The sequence below is a fragment of the Nanorana parkeri genome, unplaced genomic scaffold, assembly GCF_000935625.1.
Source record: "Nanorana parkeri isolate BGI_ZX_2015 unplaced genomic scaffold, ASM93562v1 scaffold833, whole genome shotgun sequence".
Classification (NCBI taxonomy): Eukaryota; Metazoa; Chordata; class Amphibia; order Anura; family Dicroglossidae; genus Nanorana; species Nanorana parkeri.
The window spans coordinates 492,356-514,195 of record NW_017307101.1 but is presented as its reverse complement, the minus strand read 5'-3'; positions in this window follow the sequence as shown (position 1 = coordinate 514,195).

The following is a 21,840-nucleotide window of genomic DNA, read 5'->3' as shown; positions in this document are numbered from 1 at the left end:
AGCTCTCCTCCTCTCCCTGCTGGTAATCTCCACTGCGCATGCGTCCGCACACATCCTCCTGCACAGCCGCTGGAGAAGCTGGATTCTACAGCCGGGAGCGAGGGGCAGAAACTCAAGTAGGTTTTTACCTAATTGGTAACTTTTCTTATTTTTAAAAATATTTTTGCATATATCTAATGCTTGCTAGCAGTAGATACAGTATATGCAAAAAAAAAAAAAGACTTTAATGTGACTTTAGATTTAAGTAAAAGTTAACGGTTAATTTAATGTATAGCAGTTTTGAATGCAATAAGCACAGTCACATTTGAAAAAAAAAGTGACAGATTTTCAGCTGTAACTAATGAGATTTAAAAATTACAGCTGAAATAAAGAATCTTATCCTTCTGTTAATTATGAAATAAACCTATTATTATTTTTGTCATGAATAATAATAGGTTTATTTAAAAAAATTTAATACAAGGATAAAAAAATAACATGTTTTGATTTTTTTTAATTTTGTTAGGTAAAGTTTCATTATTGATTATAAACATTTCACATTTGCTTTTTTAAGAGAGCTGAGCTCTGTGTTCTTTTTCACATGCTTATCAGGGGAAATTTTCACTGATTTGCTGAAAAAGTGTGCTTAGAGAGCTTAGTAGCTGTAACTCAAATTACATAAAACTGAATGGATCAGAGGAGTGATTCATCCCCCTTCTTGCCTGCTCTGTTTAGATGGCTCTGTACACAAAATGTACACTTGCTTTAGCCTCATTTGGGAATCTTTATAACCTGAAATTGCTCTATAAATGACAAGTGCACTTTTAGAAAATACTTACCTGTACAAACATTGTCTCACATCTTCACCGTGTGACCTGTCAAGCACCACAAAGCCACTAGCTGAAATCTTCTGACATTTTCTGAGGTGTACCAGCATATCTAGTTCAACGGGAAGCCCATCAGACAGCATGTCAGTAAATTATAACAAAAGAGAAAAGGTAAATTATCTGATAGAAAAATGACAGTGTTAGATGTTAGAGGATAAGATTATAGAAAGAGCGGGGAACAAGAACGAGGGAGAATGGATAGATTTCCCAAAGGCAGTCTAAGAGTAATAGAAGTTCCATTCTACATACCATTACATTAGTGACAATATTTAGGCATTGTTCTATCATAAATATATTTATGTTTGTGTCTAGTTCCATGTATATGTGAGTGCTGGATGTAGAAGTGTACCCAGTATCTATATGTTTATTCTTTATGTTTTCTTACTATCCTGATCACCAATTTTACTAGGAATTACACACGTGCAGGGCAAAAAAATGTGTTTCGGACAAAACAAATTAAAATGAAAAACATTTTCTTCAATGGAAACTAATTTTAATGCTGTTTCAGATTTCAGGGGCAACGAGCCTCCGAATCCGGAACCGCACAAAGTAACTGAAGAGCAAGCGGCAGCCGTATCGGCCGCCAGCGTGTTATGTGCATGCTTGCTGCCGTTTTGGAACATATCTTGGTATACACCAAGATGGCTGCACCCGAATATGTGGGCGCCGCCATCTTGGTGTATACCAAGATATACTCTAAAATGGTGGCGTGCATGCGCTGAACACACTGGTGGCTGATCTGTTGAATACCAAGATATACTCCAAAATGGTGGCCTGGATGCGCAGAACACGCTGGCGGACAATTTGGCAGCCGCTCGTTGTGCAAATAGCATCACCCATGATGTGGCACCATGTGACATTATGCACTCCGCCTCCAAGATGGTGGTGTGCATGCGCAGAATGCACTGGTGGCCAATGTGGCCACCTCATGTTCTGATAACGAATTTTATATGCCAAATATTGTTTTAGTGTATTCAGACATACAAAAAAGTCTTATTTCGGATTCGGACAAAGCCCCAAACCAACTGAATTTAGTTGATTTGCAGGTTCGTACGAATCCAAATGCACATGCCTACCAGGAATGAAAGTGAAGGTAAATCCAAAATTTTGAGTTGTCACCAGAACAGAAATACAGGGAAAATTTCCAAAAGGGACACTTGTTCCCATGATAGAATCTTCCTCACATTAGACACATATCCTCTCATTTCTTGTTGAGTCTACATGGCAGGAAGTGAAGGAAAATCTTCCCCTGAAAAATTACAGCTTTTTAAAAATAAATTATTTTATTTTAGATCTATAGATGTATACAACACGGAATAGCAAAAACATCAAAACATAGTACACAAGATCAAGAGAGGGAGGTACAAAGGCAGGAAAAGTTGCATATATCTGTAAATAAATGGAAATAACAATTGAGCGTCAATATAGGCACAAATATACCATGAAAAGTAATAGGTAAGAAGTCCCATGGTGTTATGGCAATAGATAAAAAGGTATATCAATAGGAGAAAATAGCAAGGGACATATGTAATATCAAATATGCATACTAATTAAACCTGACCTCTAGCAAAGCTCGGGAGAACCAGGGAGCATGAAGAACAGTGTGAAAGAGAAAGTGGGATGGAGATAGGGAAACCATAAGAGCCAAGAGAAAAGAGGGAAGAAAAAGGAAAAAAAAGGGGGGAGGGGGGAAAGAAGGGATTATGGGAGAAGGTGGGGAAGGGGAAAGAAAAAAGGAAAATGGTCTAAGGCCCTCTATGGGATTATTCACACACGAATCAGCCGGCACATACAGCTCCTTGCGGGGCCGTACCAAGCAGCTGCCGGGAAGGACAGGTGCTGCGTGTGATTAGTACGCAGCCCCCGTCCTTCTCTATGGGGCTACGCGGCCGTACGCCCCCTGCAATTGAGGTGAGTGTAGGGGGGCGTACGGCCGCGTAGCCCCATAGAGAAGGACAGAGGCTGCGTAGTAATCACACGTAGCACCTGTCCTTCCCGGCAGCTGCTTGGTACGGCCCCGCACGCAGCACGGAGCTGTACGTGCCAGACGATTCGTGTGTGAATGGGGCCTAACAGTGAGAAGATATAGGTCGGAGAAGAGAAACAGCAGAAAAGTAGGGAAGGCTAGTGATTACAGTGGTTTTAACCATGTTTTACTCTATCCAAAATTTAAAAAAGTTTTGATTATAGATATAATTTAAAGAATGAGCCTGCAGGATAAACCATATATTTCAAGCTACATCTCCTAAAACACATTGCAGCACAGATCTTGGCATATACTTTGTGATGCATTCCTATGTACTGAGGCATTTTGCTCAATGCAGTCTTTCAGAACCAACAGCATGAGGTTGCTTGGTTTGACAAATGTGTGCCAAGCATTCCCTTTTTTTGCAGAATGTAGAAATCTTTACAGTAAACATGTTCTAATTCAATATGAGCTACAGGTCGTAAGAGAACATTACTGAATTGCGAGTTTCTCAAAACAGCAAATTACATGCAAGAATTGTGAATTGTAATTGCATATAAAGAGAAAATGAATGCATTGAACATTACTTATAGCTTTGAAAAATATAAGGTTCTTTGTTTAAATAGCAATAATAATTGTTCCAACTGAGCTATTTAAGAAAATATATGTATATGTATTCTACCATTACAGGATGATGATTGGTGACGCAATTATATCCACTTTTACCATTTGTGTAACATGTAATGTAGGTGGGTCACTGTACAGCACTTTGGTCTAGGAACAATTGCAAACAGATGATTTGATGGGTTCTCTGTTTGAATTGATGTATAATGAATATGTGGCTAAGGAGAATATAGCATTAAAGTCTATTTTCTGCATGTGTTACTAATCAGCTTCCTTTGAAAAACTCTTTATTTAAAGATATTTTGAAAGTGGTTGCACTTGTGGTTTAAATGAGCTGATACAGCATAAAAAGTAATCTATCAAAAGCTAGCAAAGCATAGTCATGTGACATAAATGTATTATTAGATAATGCTTTTTAACATTACACACCATCAGTTACAGTAGTATCTGAAATGCAAACACATTGATGGCAGAACCAGCAAGTCATATGGTCTTATAATGTTTTCCTCAGAAAAAGGCTGCATATCAAACAATACAATATGGCACCACCTTTAAACTACAAAGATTTATGTGTGATTATTGCACTGTTACAGGGACCACCAGACCTGTATATTTGTTTTTTAATAGTATTTCATTTATAATATTTGTCTTACCTATACCTATTATATTTGCATGTCTAGAATACTTAAAAGAGAAGTATGGCCCAAACGTTTTTTTGCCATAGCTTTTTTAGGGTACATATATTAATGTCCTCCTGTGACCCAAAACTCAGCATATAGCTGGCAAAATTGTTGGCATCCACCTCGCTGCCTGATTGACAGCTGGCTCTGCCTCTCTAGAATCAGTGCCAGCTGTACCCACCCCCTCCCTTGAGAGGGGAGGGGGGAATCCCTGCAGGAAGTGGTGACTGGCAGTCACCGCTCTCTGCTGGGAGTTAATCAGGAACTGAGCGATTGGTGGTATGTGATGGTTCAGTTCCAGATCAATAGAGCTGACGTGTGACAGCTTCAGTGTTACACGTCAGCTCTAATTATAGGAATAAATGTATTTCACTCACCCCATACTTCTCTTATAAGTATATGTCAAGAACTCTTGTCAGGTTTAACTACTAAACGGGGCTCTCTTAGACATATTTATCTTCACTTCATGTCCTGCTGGCAATTTTTACATCAGACAAGTAGAGAGAGAAAATCCTGGTTCAAAAATCTGCCCCCCAAAAAATTCCATTAATTTCTATGGTCCTATTCACATCTGAGCATTTTGTCGCAATAAGCAAAATGCCTGTCGCTGGAAAAAGTACAGGAGCTTTTTTTTTGCATATTACAGCTCATTTTAGCCCCATAGACAGAATAGGAAACGCTGATGGAGAACTTCAGGTCCCCTTTGCTGATTGACAGCAGCAGTGGCTGAGTGCAATAGCTAGTTTGCTATTCTGGGAGAAAGTGTTTCTCTCCTGGGCGGCCGAGAGCCGCTATCTAATAGCGGGAGACTCACGGAGCGCCCAGGAGAGTTGGGCTGTCTGGAGATCAGTGTCCCTGGTTACTTGGTAACCAGGGACGCAGATCTGTCTGTGCAAGTGGCCGGAGCCAACTGTGAGATGACAGCTGGCTCCGCCCAGCAGTCAGTAGCAGGCTGTCGGCCGGCCAATGGTGGGCCGTTCGGCCAACTTCGGCTTTCACCTCGGCTCAGTCAAGCCGAAGCATATGCCTTCGGCTCGACTGAGCCGCTTGGCCGACTTCGGGAGCTATACAGGCTATAGTGAATAACCCGTACAGCAGCCCTTTGGTTCTACCGAACCGAAGGGGTCCTGGGGTCGAAGCTAGCCGAAGGATCAGCCGAAGCTACGGCTAGATCGTTCAGCAGCTTAGTGAATAGACCCCTAAGTAAAAAAGTTTTGGCTGGACATACACTTTAATACTATTATTACCACTATTTGACAAGGTGGGTGTAATATTTTTTTAAGGAAAACTATGTTTGGCAAAAACATAGGTTTCCATTGTTGGCCTAATGATGTAGGGTTTTGGGCAGTAGTTCAGGTTTCAAACCAGACTGCAAACAACTTTATTACATTTAGAACATTAAACAAAACTAGACAACATTTCTATAATTAAATAATAAAAAGAAACATGTCCTAGCCTCTCCGGCACTTACTACACAGCTCCAAAAAAAACACAAAGTTTTGTGGTCATAGGGCTGCCATCATTCTCTCACAGTCCCTATGCAGACCAGTGTGTCCAAAATTACCCCCCAAAATCTATCAGTGCAAAATGTATTTACTTGGAATTTTAGCAAGCATAGGGGAAAAATCTGGGTGAATGTAAACTCCAACTCATATCCCCCAGTTTTATATATTTTAGGTAAGAACGTGTGAGAGCAGCCCAAAAACTAAAATTGTAGAACAAACTGTTTTACAAGAATTAAAGGAGAACTATGGGGTAAGTGTTTTTGCCCATATTTCTCCTAAGGGTCACGGGAGGACATAAACTAGCGTCTTCCCGTGACCCAAAGCTCAGTATACCGCGAGCTACAGCTGAGACCGCTGCAGCCGGGACGGATCCTGGCATTATTGTCGAGATCCACCCAGCTGCGTGATTGACAACCGCCTCTGCAGAACCAGCTGTACTCGCCCCCTCCCCCGTGCGTTCCTCCAGTCAGCAGTGGAGGATAGGAGCGGGAAGAGGGGGAATCCCTGCAGAGAGCCGTGAGTGACAGTCACGGCTCTCTGCGGGGACATGAACGAGAAGTGAGCAAACGACGGTATGTGTTCGCTCACTTCCCGATCTATTGAGCCAACGTGTGACAATTTCATTGTCACACGTCGGCTAAAACTATGAGGTTGAGTGAAAATCACTCACCTCATAGTTCTCCTTTTAACAGATTTAATTGCCACATAACTAAAGAAAATATTGTGTTTTATTTTAAGGACACATTTCTTTTTTTTATCACTTGCTCACCTGACTTTACCTTTAGATTAATCATAAATTATGTGGATAAACCTTAGCGTTCAAAGTACCACATCCCAGAAAACAGTATGATAGACCATCCATCTCGCTTTTAAAGTACTAGATTGATACAAGACTCTTACATAAAAAAGATATTTTATTTTATGACAATTTTAAAATGTCATGATTACTTACAATAACATGTACCAAAAAAGAATAAAGTAAAACAAATATCAGATGACAAGACCAGTAAAATACACTGTGAAAATTGATTACAGGATATTAAAGTTAATTTTTTTTTGCATATATGTACTGCTAGCGAGCAGTACATATATGCCACAACATAAAAAAAAAAGTCAGCGCTCCTGGCTGAAGAACACAGATGCAAACGGCCAGGTGCAGTGGAGGATGATGAGGTGGGTGTATGCGTAGTGTAGATCACCGGCGGGGAGAAGAGGAGAGACTCAGTGGAAGTCAATGCACGCAGCCGAGAATGTGCATGTCGGACAGACAGCGTGGGACAGGAAGACACAGCAGTATGTGCTGGATCAGAGACCAGTACCAGCGCTGGAGGAACTGTTGAAAATGAGTGGAAGTAAGAAGATGATTGGATCAAGAGACATCAAATAAGATAAGTATTAAAAGCAGAAACAGAATGGGCAAAAAAAACTGTGATTTCAATGTCACTTTAAGATCCCCTTGTATAGATACAGTAGATCAAAATCCCAAATGACTATTGCTGAGTGTAATTAAGTCCGTCTCAGATGTATTTGAAAATATAAATGTAGCATGGAGCATTTTTTTCTTCCATGGAATATACAGCGAAAGGCTGATATTCATTCTTTCCTTTTATGTGTTCAATATTTTATACACCTTAAGAATGGTTGTACTTACCAGTTTCGCTGTATGACTTGTTGTTTTTGGAACATGGTTTGCTACGGTCAGTAATTAGTATATTTGTTGATCCATATTGCCATCATATCCTGCCCTCATAGCTTGATTAAGCAATGGAGGGAATTGAGTGCTAGTGGGATATATGACAATGTTGTCAGTTGTAATCAATGGGATTGGTGTGGACAAAGAGGATATGTCTTAGGTGGTGCTTTTTTTTCACCAATTCTTTTTCTCGTTATCTCAGATAACATCTCCCCAAAAAAATGGGATGCGCATTTGAAGGATTTTATCTACAGCTCTCCCTGGTTATCTCTGTTTACATTGGAGAATACTGTACAAAGAAGAAACAAGAAACAAATTATCGTGGCCAATGGATTACTGTTAGAGTTTAGTGACATTCTGGCTTTTGGTTTCATAAAGTTTTTGTTAGTCTCCTGGTTATATCTTGTTGGTTATATGTTTAGATCAGGGATGGCCAAACTGCGGCCCTCCAGCTGTGGTGGAACTATGAATCCCATGAGGCTTTGCAAGATTCTCATAGCCAAAGACATGACTCCCGGAGAGAGATGCTTCATGGGATTTGTTGTTTCACAACAGCTGGAGGGCCGGAGTTTGGCCATCCCTGGTTTAGATGAAGCACTGATATCTTGAGGAATGCTGAATTACGTTTTACTATGTATACAGGAATACAGCATTTAGCAGGAAACATATAGATCATAGACAAACATGCACAAGCACAGAGGCCTACATTGCACCACAGCGCCATCGAGGGCTCAAAAAATAATATTACATCTCTTAATGTCAGTAATACAAATCAGTATGCTATTGTATTTTCAACATATGTATGCTACATTTGATTTACTTTTAAAGTAAGTTGATTTCTTCATCTAAGCTGCACAGTGAAAGAAAGCAACACATTTTGTACCATTCATATTTGAGTCTCTAGAAGTGTGCATGTCTGAGATGCTGGTTAAGTATTTACTGGCTTTAGATCAATCAAGGAGTTTTCAAAAAGTTAAAACAACACTTTTCTGTGCCAGTTTTTGCAGAAGCTGACACCAACTATAAGCTATTGAATGTAAACAGCTTACTAGTGTATAATTGTTGAACAAAAACACAAATCGATCCTTTGTGACCCAGTTATTCTCCGTTGGGAGCTGCCAGCTTACTTCTTGCACAGCACATAGAGGGTTAAGCCAATCATAATCTGCAGCTCAAAGATACCATTTTCCTTCTTGTGATAGTCATGTGTCCCTGCTGTCAGTATATAGCAGAGACCAGGGGAGGTGGTCAGGGATTAAGGACAGCAATAGAGATGAGCTTTGGGTTCTGACCAAACCCCGTTAGGCCCGATATTATTGCATGTTTGGCATTTCGGCGAAAATCTGAACAAAATAGGCTATTCGCAAGTCCTATGTGATATATATATAGTAGTGGCATTACTACCACTTGCTACTATATGTTACTGTATGTTACAGCTTCCCTAAGGGCTGCTGTGCACAAATAAGCAGAAAACTGCTTGCATCCAGGCATCAGGTGACACAGCTCTGCCAGCCTATTCAGCTTTCAGCCAGTAGATTCGCCACCTGAAAACTGAATGTAAATAAAGGGGCATGGATGCTGGTAACATAATTGACCTAATATGATCATGGCCATATTTAGTTAATGACTTCACCAGCAACCCAGCCCCTTTGTTTACATTCTAGTTACTGACCCAGCCAGCAGTCATCATGTCATTGTGGTTTTTGTTTTAACGTGTCAGTGGGCATCATTTATCAAGATTGTCGATAAATCCCCATCATTGTCAAAAGTGGCAGTGTCTTTATTTACACTGTCATTTTTTGTAAATGAGTACTATTTACCCCTTTACTAATGCATGGATATGGGGACCCCCTTCCAGATCCTAATAAGCCCACCAAGCTGCTAATTTTTGACAAAACATTTACATATGTATATCAAAACCATTGCTGTTTAGGCAGCCTAGACTGAACATTTTACATGATGTATAGGTAAACAACAGCTGTTTAAGTGAATTAAGAAGCTTCTATTATGTCAACATGCTGGGGGAAGTGAAAGGTTCACTTTATACCTCATTGCTGTTCCCTTTTAGGGTAGTGTGTCATTTGGCCCAGAATATTTTATATAGAGTTGCTAGGAGCTTCTTTTTAATTATTGGTTACATATAATTACATAGTTGTTAAGAGTGAATAAAGACACAGGTCCATCTAGTTCAACCTATGTGTGTATGTGCGTATGTATATATATGTGGGTCAATAAGAATTCCCATACCCCTGTATATTGTATTCACTGAGGAAGGCATACAAACATTTTTTGAATGTGTCCATACTCTCAGCGTACACCGCTCACCGTGGAAGGGCGCTCCACAGTTTTACTGCTCTAACAGTAAAGATTCTCCTTTGCAGTTTTAGATTAAACCTCTTTTCCCTCATATCAGTTGGTGTCCTCTTTTGTTCTTTAGGGAACTTAGATTAAACAGTTTATTACCAATTTTCTTTTCGCTATTCACCAATGTGTACATTGCAATCATATCCCCTCTTAATTGCCTTTTCTCCAGAGTGAATAAGTTAAATTTTTGTAATCTTTCCCCAAAGCTGAGGTCCTCCATCCCTCTCACTAATTTTGTTACCCTTCTCTGGATTATTGCAAGCTCACGGACATCCTTCCTGTGTATTGGAGACCAAAACTGGAGATACTCAAGATGAGGCTGAACTAGTGTTTTGTAGAGGGGCAGAATTATGTACTTGTCTCTCTAGAGTATATACTCTTTTTTTATGCATGATAGTATTTATTACAGGTACTTATATAGTGCGGACAATTTACGCAGCACTTTACATAGTGCACATTAACATCAGTCCCTGCCCTCAAGGAGCCTACAATCTAAGGTCCCTATCCTACATACATACATACATACAGGGGCCAATTTAGACAGGAACCAATTAACCTTCCAGCATGTCTTTGGAGTGTGGGAGGAAACCAGAGTACCTGGAGGAAACTCACGTTCCCTGTAATGAGTAGCTTGAGTGCATACTTTTGGCACACAGATGCATAACTTTAAATTTTTCAATGTTGAACCTAATTTGCCATGTTGCTGTCCTCCTCCCTACTTTATCAATGTCTTCCTGTAACATTGTTGCTTGTGGTGAGTTTATTACCATGCATATTTTGGTGTCATCAGCAAATATTGAAATTGAACTACTACTTGAGTGGGTAAAGTCTTTAGGTTCTCAAATGTTTTACATTCTACATTGCTTGTTTTTTGAAAATAAATATATTTTGACATTAAATTTCAGCTGGTCAGTAATCTAATGCAGAATTACATCATAATTTTATAGCATTTTGTTCAATATTATAAGTGGGATGCAAACGTTAATCCCATGATAAAAACAGAGAGCGTCTATTTCTGTCAAGCAATAAAAATAAATGAAGAAATCAGTCATATAGTGGTTTGCAGATACCAGTTTCGTTAAGCTAACAAAGAACTAATTGGAAACAGATGTCTGCCTGGTAGTGTATTTTAATAAATTAAATAATGTCAAAAATTATATTTTGCTGTGTTCCAGGAAGATGAACATGATGACAAATTATACAGGATGGAACAATTATAATGCTCTATGCCATTACAGGTGCCAAAATATAAATTATTCTGAAACGGTTTTGTACAGAACAAATAAAATTGTGTTGCAGAAATATACATTTAATGAGACCTAAATTATGACTTTTGTGTGAATTTATAAACATGCACGCCCATAGGTTATATATGAAGCTTTCATGGTTTTTCCTATGTTTTTTTAAATATTTTATTGCCAATTTTATGTAAATACAGTACACAAAGCAATACATAGCTCTCCCATTATTTACAGTATATGATTTTATATTTTGAGAAAATATATGAGGGTGGATATCCCACAATCACTCTTATTAAGCTGACATCCCAAATTGATGCAGCAAAAAAGAATGGGACTTTATATTTAACAATACCAACAGTAAATATATCTAAAATATACATCAATAGATGTATACATCTATATATCAATATGCATCAATAGATTAAAAATGAAATAATCTTTATTCAGACATAGTATTTTAAAACAATGACAATTCCTTTCATATCAGTTCAGATTGACATAAATATATATATTTGAGAATTTTAAATGTGTGTTTTCTGTTGACTCTTGCAGTTAACTGGATAGTGGATAACTGAATAGTGGTCCAAAACAACCTACTAGCCCCCATCGAGTGTTAGGCATTTGTAACATAATCCCCCCTTGCTACACCCTCTCCGGGGTCCTGAGGAGCTCAGGCCTGTTAGCATCAGGCCCAGTGCTTGGGGAGAGATACCTCTTTTCTTGGGGGCTCCTCTCAAAGCACCATTGATGCTCAGGGCATTTGTGCTGGGAATCAATTTGGCAGGGGGCTTACTCACTGCCTGCCACTGCTCACTCTCAAAAAAATGTTAGCCTTCACGTCTGGTGTTCATGGCAGCCATTAATCTGGGGGACACATACTTTTTTATACTGTATATTTTAGGGTAAAAAATACAAAAAATAACCTTTTTTATAATTTAAATGTAAATGTAAATTAATAAATCCCTGTTGTGCAGAAATGGTGTAAATGTACAGTATTAGCACTATGGAGAGCTCACACTGACACATGTGTTTTTGCAACTTGCTATACTTACTTACTATAGCAGTTGCAAGTCAGGTGAACATTTACCATACTATGGTGAATGAGAACAGTGAATGTTTACCTACAATGTTGTTACTTTTTACATTCTGTTATATAAAATACATCTTTTATTTAGGAGGAGAATATGGCATATGCTTCAGCTATAACAAATATACATTATAAAAGTATAATAGTGCAAAATGTCACAAATCTGTTCTATCTTTCTTATCTATCTTATTTAGTTAACTTTATTAAGTCATTTAGATTACTTAACAAAACACTGTTTATGCACAGATACATTAAATGTAACAAAACACAAGAAAATTATTTTTAAGATACCCAAAATAAGAGTTAATTTAGATGAAACCATGCTATTTTGTTGACTTTTACTACCTTGAGAAAGTCTAAATATAAAGCTGAGACATATAAGGTGCAGTAATTGTGTGATTTAACACATGACATAAAAGAAAGCCATAAAAGGTCACCTGGCTGTGAAGATTCTGTATCCGTTAACAGTGTTTCATGTAATTGTATGATGTTCCATTGTGTGCAGTAGTGGGCATTGTTCCTTGCACTCATTTCAGCTGCATCATCCATAGGCTTTTAAAATGATAATAAGCTAGCTACCATCACTAGGATTTTATCTTCTAATTAACATGACCCTTTCTTCTATTGCCTTTCATTTTGCAATTATAATAGATGTGCTTAGTGGCACTAAATATTCCCTCTTTATTCTTTTTATTTTTCTTTTGGAGTTTTTGAAGCTTTCATTAAACATGTATAGCAGAGAAGTCAGGTCAGTTTTGCTTAATATCACTGCTAACAACAATTTCCAGAGGAAAATACACATGCACATTGTTTGAACTCTTACTACAATAATATGTTTGTATAACTTTACCAAGTCTGGCTCATATTTTTACAAACACAAATCATCCGTCTGCTCACCTCATGAATTTTAGACTCAATTTATCATAGAGGTTAGGGAACAAAGCTTGATTAATTACTTTTTTGTCTCAAAGCAAAATCCAATAGTAATGGCTGCAGTAGGAGGGCAGGGGAAGACATCCAGCCTTTTATACTTAGAGGTAAGGCTCTGCAGTGTTTTTAGTGCCAAGGATAAGAAATATAAAAGATTTAAAGAATAATGATGAGCAAATGTGCTTGGGTTCATCAATCTCATCATACATTTTGGAAATTGCAAACTTTAATCCCAACCCCACTGAAATAAATGGAGGGCAAATCTTGAAAATACATTCTGCCCATTTTCAAGTGTAATAGGCAAGGATTGCCAAACAAAGGAGATTTGGAGCTGGGAGCTGTCATGGGGGACATGTACTGATGCAAAACAAAATTTTAAGAAATACAACCAAGCGGGCAGATGGCCCTCTGTTTTATGTGACTTTGAGAGTGATATGGAAAAAACAGTAATCCTTCAAATTAAATGCTTGGTAGAAACTTTCAAGCTGTACTGAATGTAACAGAACAGTACAATTCTCGTGAGAACAGTGAGAAGTCATTAAAGAATGACTTTAATGTTACAGAGGCAGCCACCACCACTGCTGCTCCTCCTTGAACTGAGGATCCAGAGCCGATGAAAGTGGATCCTGCCAGTTTCTGGAAAGGTGACTAAGAGGTTCCTCTGCAACACCTATTCCCAGTGGTGCATTTTTGCCCCGTCTGGGATGACAGGATGAGACCTGGCATTTTCCTGTATCAGGGATGCAATGGGTGGCCAAGCAGTAATACTCCCTCCCCTTCATGGCCAGAATCCTGGGGGGCTTGCACAGACAGCATGAACAAGCACATTTGGGATACATTTCCAACAGCAGAGTCACAGTCTTTGGTGTCACTGAGGGAGGAGTGAAACGTACCCCTGGAAGCCAGTCCCATGTTGTCCTCCTCACCGCCAGCTCCCCAAATTCTCCCCTCCTCCTCCTGCTCTTCCTTTGCCTCTTGGTGCCACACAGTGATGGATTTACCTGTATAATGATTCTGCAGGCCCTGAGACTCCAGGGAGTCCTCTTCCTCTTGCTGCTGTGTTTCCTGTGCCAAGTTTATTACACCACATAGTGTGTGCAGGACACAAGAAAAATCATGTTACTTTTCTCTGCCTCATTGCAGCTCACCATTCTGGTCTCCTCTTCAAATGGTGAAAAGGCAATACAGCATCCTGAAACAGGACATGGGGCATAGAACCCCAGGATTCCATAGCCTGTCCTTATATCAAACACACACAAATCCTCGTTGGCACCCTGTTGCTGCAATTGCAGCCTCTGAAACATAAAACATAAAAACATAAAATCGTACGATAATCGGCAGGTGTATGGCCACCTTTAGAGTTTTGCTCGAAATCATGGTTTACTCAAACCTGAGACTCATTTGTAATCAAGTCTAAAAACAGAATAAGCAACTAAATCAAAATATGCAAGTTAGATGCAGGATTAGAAAGGCAAGTCAAAATATCTGAAAGCACAGTGCAAGAAGAAGCAAAAACTGATGAAAAAATTAGGAGTCAGAAAAAAAGCCAAATAAAAAAGTCTATTCATTGCAATTTTGCCACAAAAATTATAATATAATGTGCTTTGAGTAAAGTCAGCTAATCTGTAAGATAAAACCTTTAGTAAACTGGAAATAAAAATCAAATGTAAAATGAAAAAATAAACAGAAAATTCTGGTTTAAATATGGTTTACGGTTATTTAAACCGAAGAACAAAATTGTAATACATTGCAGCTTACCATTCTTTGGATGCAGCGACAGCATTAATTGATATGTTAAACAATTGTATTATCTTTTCCAGGTATCTTTTGTGAACTACAAAACACCTGCTACCTTTGTAAGTTAAAGAGAAGAGAATAGGCTCCTAGTCTAAATCAAGAAAGTAGCCTAGGAAGCCAACACTGCTCTGCTGAATAGATTCTGTGCAGTTAATAAACAAATGTCATCCTAGGAAAGAAAGTATGTCCTGGCGGGATTACCATTTAAATAACTGAGAAAAAAGCTCAAAAAGGGAAATTAATGCAGTCACCACATTTGAGGACTAGTAAGTTATTTAACATTTTTGTTTTTGGGTTTAGGTACACTTTCAAACTGAACTTAACAAACAGCTAACTACATTGTTAAAATTAGTGATGAGCCGAACACCCCCGTGTTCGGTTCGAATTTGAACTTTCGAACATGGAAAGTTCGAAATCAAACTCGAACTCAATGCAAGTCTATGGGGGTAGAACTTTGAAAATCAATTGTCCCCATTTTGAAGCCTTATTTTCAAGTTAATGGCCATAAAAAGTGCATGGGGATCCGGGTACTGCCCTGGGGGACATGAATCAATAAAAAAAAACATTTTAAAAAAATCTAATTTTTAAAGGAGCAGTGATCTTAACATCACTTAAAGTAAAACAATAAAAATTTTGTGCCTGTGGAGTCCCCTTAAACTGCCTGTAAAGTGACACATCTGTACAATGTTTAGAACCTGCTGCAGCAAAAATGACATTTATAAAGAAGAAAATGACATTTATTTAAAAAAACAACAACCCTTTAGGTCTGGTTGGAATGTTAGGAGGGACCCCATTTAAATAAAAGGAAAAAACGTGTGTGGGTTTCTCCCCAAAGTCATACCAGACCCTCAAGGTCTGGTAGGAATTTTAGACGGAACCCCATGTAAAAAAAAAAGTGTGTGGGGTTCTCCCTTAAAGTCCCTACCAGGCCCTTAAGGTCTGGTAGGAATTTGAAGGAGGAACCCCACCCCAAAAAAGGGGCGGGGGAAACTTGGGGTCCCCTTAAAATAACATACTAGACCCTTGATCCGAGCACAGGCCTGGCAGGGCAGGAAAGGGAAGGTTGAGTGAGCGCCACCATCCCTCCCTGCGATACCAGACCACATGCCATTGGCACTGGGAGGGTTCTTTTCCAGGGTCGCCTGGGGACAAGGGCCTCTTCCCCACAAGCCCTTTTACAATTTTGGCCTCTTTTTTACAGTTGTAAAAAAGAGGCCATACTTTTGAAAAAATCCTTTATTTGATTAAAAAAACAAGTTTTTGACAAGTCTTTTTTAAAAAAATCCCCAAAAATGGATCCAGCATTGTCCACGACAATGACTCAATGAAATAAAAAAAAACAATAAAAAAATTGAAATAATAATAATTTTTTAAAAAACGTTGACCGTCCATTTGCGATGAACACCCGCCGCAGAATGGCATTTGACAGATGCCGGCAACATATAAACAATTGGGCGGAGCTAGCAGTCACAGCTAGCTCTGCCCCAACTATTTACATTTGTAACAGGTGAGCCATGATTGGGCAAAGTCATCATGACTTCCCCAATCATGGCTCTTATGAAATACTGGGCCATGATTGGTGAAAGTATTGCACCTGACCTGTGGTCATGTGCAAGGCTTTAGTCAACCAGGGCTCACAAGGCACAGTGCCTTGTGGGGCGCTTGGTGGGCGAAAAGCCCGCCGAACGCCCTGACAGTTCGTGTGTTTGCCAATCTAGTTAAAATACCTACATGTGAACTGCACTGCCTGCTCATTGACCTCCAATGCACTTAAAGTATGTTTCCACTTTCACAGCCAAATTGGGATAATACCTATTGTATATTTGTTACATGTTCCCAGCCACATTGTATAAGCTAGAAAATATTTTAAAAATGCTTCTTGCAGTTTAAATTGCTTTTACTTGGGTTAGGGTTTCTGTCATGATCTGGGATCACGCTCGGAGTCCAGTAGCTGAAACAGCAGGCAAATTTGTGGTATAAAAGACTAGGTTCAGAACACAAGCAGACAGTAATAGTATAGGGCAAGCAGAAATATAACCAGTGATCAAGCCAAAGTCAGGTTTGAAGAGGAAGGCGAATGAATCAGCAGCCAAGTGATGGTACACGAGTAGCAGTATGAAGATGTTGTATCACAGTAAAGAGCAGGAAGCAATATATTGTCAGGAGAACAATAATATGGCAAACAGGCACTGTAGAGGCATGACTTAAATGTGAGGTTCATTGGAGGAGCAAGGAGTTCAGAGTTCAGCAGAAAACTAAGTTTAACTGATGAGTGCACATGTGATAAGGCAGGGAGCGCAGCAGGAAGAAACACTGTCAGATACAGCAGAGGTCCTGGGTTCAGTCCTGGATCCTGACAGTTTTTTGGCTTCTTAAGGGTTCAAATTTCTGTTTACTTCAACTTCTTTGTAATGTGAGGATATCGTTAACCCTGTCTGCACTGTGCTGGCTCATATAATTTGTAATGTAGATTTAATCACTGCCTGCCCTATCAAATTGCTCTGGGTTCTGCATTGTATGTTAATAAAATTAATGCGGTCAACACATTCCACAAATGTCAGTCTTTCTATAAGGACAGATCACTGTGAAGATGCTAAGATAAACTTGGATTCAGACATTATACCTGCTGCAACAAAACATCTAAAAGGTAAGAAATATTATTTTTTTAATTATTTTTCATTGTGCTGTGGAAATGGGAACACACAACAAACATGTAGAGGGGTATTCTCAAATTTGACTGCAAAAGTGGAAATACACTTTAACCACCTTCCGTCCATGGTCGTTTGTGAACGGCCAGACGGGAGTCTGCTAGGAGAGGGAGGGCGTCTTAAGACGTCCTGCCCCTCCCCCCTCTCGTGTGCAGCACTCAGCGCGCAAACAAGAGGGAAAACTGTGAGCATGTAAACAGCCAGCGATGGCTGTTTACTTACAAGCGATCAGGCGTCTCTAGAGATGCCCGATCGCTTGCAGGAGCTGCGGGAAACATGTTTTTTTTTTCAAAATTTAGGGTACTTTTTTTGTTATATAGTAAAAAATAAAAACCCCAGTGGTAATTAAATACCACCAAAAGAAAGCTCTATCTGTCCCCAAAAAATGGTATGAAATTCGTATCAGTACAGCGTTGCATGACGGAATAAACGTCAGTCAAAGTACCGCAGCGCTGAATACTGAAAAATGGCCTGGCCAGGAAGGGGGTGAAACACCATGGTCTTCAAGTGGGTAAACAGTGCAGCTTGAGCATAGACCCATCCCAAGTGTGATGACTGAACAATAGAGAAGCAACAAGATATTGTTCAGATACTTTTGAGATCATGCCTGTCCAAATAAAGCCCTGTTTCACTCAGAGAGTTGACCCTCCCTCTATGTCTGTTTTATTATTTATAGGTGTTTATTTTTTTATTTAAATTCTATTTAAAAATGTGTTAAAAATATGTTGATTAATTTATTTGATTGTTCCCACATAATGTGGAAGGCTATGTTTTATTGTGTTTTTTTTGTGTTACAACTAGCTATGACTAAGGCCATGTAGGAAGAAAAGAAAGAAACACATCAGCAGTTGTTCTGTGTGTACTAGTTACATTTTCCATAAAGAATTATAGAAGGAGATGCTTGAGTACCAGCTAATTTTTTGGTATCTTGAGTGCCAGCTAATTTTTTGGTATCTTCTCTAATCCATGAAACATGGACTGTACATGTGCTCAACAAATGAGGTGTGAGTCAAAATAAAAGGTTGAGCAGTATGTTTTTCTGTTTTAGCTTATTAAGTTATATCTGCATTTGGGCTAGTTTAATGCCTTGGCAGTCAGTCTAATACTATCTTTACACCCACTACTTAAATGTATATCAGGAGCACATGTCTGCCAGTTAAGTGCTTTAGTGAGATTCAAAGCCTTCCCCTCTTGTCAAAATGATTCTAATTCTCACACATCATCATGGGTACATCAAGAGATCATTGCTGTGTTTTACTACACTGTTTTTACTATTTTTGTCATTTGACAGGCATTGACAGTGATAACTGTCACTAATTGTATTTATCACCTGACCTTATATAACTTGGTGGAGACAAGATAGTTGCAATATACACAAGCAATGGGGTTATGCAGGGTAAGTTTTAGAGCTTATAGTCACAGTCAGGAGTAAATTTAGAAGTGATGGGAAAGATGTTGGGGAATTTGGGATAGCTTCCAGCTTGGACAACCATAAGGACTGAAGATCATTGAAAGTTTTTCCGTTAGAGATGACTTGCCACATTGCAATTTATTTGATAATTTGTAACTGTTCACTGACAAATACCAACTATATTGCTTCCTAATAAATTGTCTATTCAATACACAAACTACAATGACAAGAATATTTTTCTTGCAGTGTCACTATTAGTAAAATACATAAGCATAAAAGCTAAACTTACTGTTGCTGGGCACATCAAAGCATTTTATTGTATTGCACACTTCATCTATTAAAAGGTATTGACTCTCCAGGTCAAGTATATATTGCAAGGATTTTTGGAAACTTCACTAGAGGCTTCCACCTAATTCTGATAGGTGAATACCGAGGACCTATTCACACAATCATACTGCAGTAACTCCTGTGTTACCATGCGCCTTATTGCAGTGCAAAGTAACGCACTTTGGAGCAATGTGGTGCCATTCATTCACAAATCTTTCACAAAAGAAATTCTGGCCATTTTGCAGGCTAATAGGCATGTGCTTGTCAAACAAAGGCCATTGGGGGCTGGGTATTGCCTTAGGGGATATGTATCAATGCAAAAATCACATTTAAAATATAAAGGTTGACCGACGGGAGTCGGACGTTTTTAAAACAGGTAGTACACGGTAAGTGCCAATTCAGTCACAATGAAGCAGTGGCCGTTACAACATCCTTTGTTTGCTTACAACAGCTTTGTTTGAAGTGGTGAGTATATCACAGCATTGCAGTGGCTATTTCGTCGAGAATTCAATGTTGGTCGACACAGGGCCATTCCCAGTCGCAACACAGTCCTCAGGTGGGTTGAACATTTCAGAACAACCGGAAACATTATGAACAAGAAACCACCAGGCCCCGCCCGCACTGCAAAGATGCTGGAAAACATTGCAGGGTGAGAGAGGCGCTGGTTAGGTGCCTAGGATGGTCTGCTCGAAGACATGCATGCGTAATGGACAATTTCATTGAAAGCTGCATTCAAGAGGATGGTCGTTATCTAAATGACATTATTTTTCATAACTGAATAAGTAACGCAAATGGAATGTCTTGACCTCTGGGGATAAACACCATTCGTTCAAATTATATATTTGGTAGATGCCTTTAAGCTATATGCAGTGTTATGGAACAGTACAATTCTCTAAGACAGTGTAATTGATAATGTACATAAATTGTGTAATATACTTTTTTTACTTTCACATGGTTCCTTGCTTATTCACTTGGATGCTTGTGGAGGACTGGTGGTTCTGCTGAGTCACCAGATGAGATCATTGAAGGGGAGGGGGTAGACATGACTGACCTGTTTCCATCCTTGCTTGCTGGACTAAGTGTCTGTGGTCATGTAGACCTTGCCACTGACCACATATTCCAGGGGAATGGAGACATTAGCTTTCACATGCTGGTGGAGGACAGGTGTGGTCTTCTGGGCAAAAAAATGGTGGCAGGGCACCTCCCATTGTGGTGCAGCACAGGCCCCAAACTCACAGAAATAGACCGACTCCACCAGCTTGAACAGAAGCAGCAGTAAAGCCAGCAATTTTGCCAAGCTAGCATTGAGCTGCTGGGCATGGGGGTGACTGGGTCAATATTTTTTAAATCAGATAAGGGTCAATAATTTTTATTATGCTCCTGCAGCTGGGAAAGAGACACTTACATTGTCAAGGATAAATCTGGAAAGGGTAGGATGGGGTTTGGAGAATAAGAGTGATGTTAGAGGCCCTTTACAGCATGGCCCCATACTGACCCTCTTCCCCACTTGATGTGCCATATGCTTTGCCTCTCTTACCTCTAGTTAGACTTCCATCCTTATTGCTTGAAGCTGCAGATGTTTCAGCAGAGGCAGATAGAGATTCCTGTGGAGTGGGGGTAGAGGTAGACAGGCAGGAGTAAGAAGGGAGAGGATTTAGTTTTCTACCACCTGCTATTATTCATGTGCTGTTGCCACCATGTTTTGTGTTGAACAGACATGTATCTTGTCGTGCATGTGGTACTCAAATGACCAGTAGATTTAGCATGCATGATACACTGCAGGCAGAGGCTGCAAACCACTACAGTGCTGTCTGCAGCATGTGTTTGAAAGAAGGCCCTCTCTGCTGAGGTTTTACAGAGTGGACCTGGGTTTACTAGTGGCCAGCACCTGTGGCGCAGTGCCATTTGATTGAATAGGGCAGAGCTCTCTCCACTTTTCTGCAATCTGCCTTCAGTTTCCTCAGTAGAGGAAATTGCCTAACTTTATTCAATGCTCTGGCAATAAGGGAAGACAGGCAGTGGTGCTTTGGTACACTTCACAATCTGGTGACTTGGTGCACTAAACTACCACAAAATTATGTGGTCATGTGCTGCTAACAAAGGACAGCTTTGCCTGTTTCTCCAACAGGTTTATACTGCTGACACCAAAGCAAAATTATCTAGAAATAAAATATACTTCCCACCAAAAAAATATAACCAAAAAAAACACCTATTCTAAAATAGTACAATCCATTTTAAAATATTTATTTTATGTTTTTATGCAACAAAATGAAAAATGTGAAAGAAAATCCCCCCCCCCCTCCCCAAAAAAACCCCACAGTAAAGGGGAATGGTAGCTAAAAAGCAAAATAAGTTGTTGCTGACACACACAAAAAAAGATAGCTCTAACAGAGACTTTTGGGTCTTTTCACGGTGAATACAATGGGTGGCACACACTGTAATGCAGTTCATAGACAGTAGTGGAGCACTAAACAGCACAGTGAATACATGGGAACGGGTGGTACACTCTACCCTTTATACCCCTCTACACTGCAATTCACTGTAATGTAGCACTGTATATAGCACTGCAATGTACAGTACAGTATCTGCCTCTCCCTGAAATTGCTGACACCCAGTGGCGACACCTAAGATACCACAGTCAAAA